Raw genomic sequence first — 1290 nt, forward strand, 5'->3', positions numbered from 1 at the left:
CCACAAATTTAAAACGGGGGAAAACGAGGCAATGCGCGGGGTCGGTGGTGCCGCCCCCCCGGCCGGGCCCCCTGCCCGCAGCGAAGGCCGGTGCGTGGCTCGGCGCCGCCCCGGTGCCACGGCGGCGGTAAGACCCCACGGCCCCCCCCCGGGCTGCCGGGCCCTTCACCAGTGCCCCCCCCGGGGAGGCGGGTGTCCCGTGATGGCCCACCCCGGGGCTGCACCCGTGGGCCCCCCAGGGAGGTGGGACCCCCACCGAGGCGGCAGCCCCCAGCGCTGCGTCCCGCGGTGGGGGCACTCGGGCTCTTTTTTCTTTCTTTTCTTTTTTTTTTTCCCCTTTGGTAAGTCTGAGACATCCCCCCCCCAACACCCTCTGGACACCGAGGACGAGACGCGCCCCTCCCCCGGCAGCTCCCGCCTTCGTTCCGGGGGCAGCGGAGGAAGAGCACCCCCCCAGCGCCCGGCTCCCCAGCCAGACCCGTTTTCTCTCTTTCCGAAGCAAAAATGGCCCGGCCCTCGCGCTTTGCTCTGTCCCGCTGCGGGGGGGCAGGGACCCGCCTTCGGGTGCCGGATTCTGCCAGCGCCGTCCCGGGGGGCGCCGGTGCCGGGCCCCGCGGTGGGGGGGTCCCCATGGCACGGCCCCCGCCTGCCCCACGGCGAGATGGGGGGCGCCCGGGCACGGAGGCAGCCGCCGGCCCTGCTCCTGGCTTCTCTGCCCCTGCCCTCACCCTCACCCTCTATGCCCTTTCCTCGTCTTCTTCTTCCTTTTTTTTTCTTTTTCCTTTGTTTTTTTTTTTTTTCTCTTTTTCTTTGTCTTTGTCTTTTTCTTTTTCTTCCCTTTTTTAAATTTTATTATTTCTCTATTCCTCTCCTCTCCTTTCCCTCTTTCCATCTTATTGACTGCTTTTTCTCTTCTCTTCTTTTCTTTTCTTTTCTTTTCTTTTCTTTTCTTTTCTTTTCTTTTCTTTTCTTTTCTTTTCTTTTCTTTTCTTTTCTTCTCTTCTCTTCTCTTCTCTTCTCTTCTCTTCTCTTCTCTTCTCTTCTCTTCTCTTCTCTTCTCTTCTCTTCTCTTCTCTTCTCTTCTCTTCTCTTCTCTTCTCTTCTCTTCTCTTCTCTTCTCTTCTCTTCTCTTCTCTTCTCTTCTCTTCTCTTCTCTTCTCTTCTCTTCTCTTCTCTTCTCTTCTCTTCTCTTCTCTTCTCTTCTCTTCTCTTCTCTTCTCTTCTCTTCTCTTCTCTTCTCTTCTCTTCTCTTCTCTTCTCTTCTCTTCTCTTCTCTTCTCTTCTCTTCTC

Source organism: Calidris pugnax, unplaced genomic scaffold (genome assembly GCF_001431845.1).
Source record: "Calidris pugnax isolate Ruff unplaced genomic scaffold, ASM143184v1 scaffold98, whole genome shotgun sequence".
NCBI classification, from domain to species: Eukaryota; Metazoa; Chordata; class Aves; order Charadriiformes; family Scolopacidae; genus Calidris; species Calidris pugnax.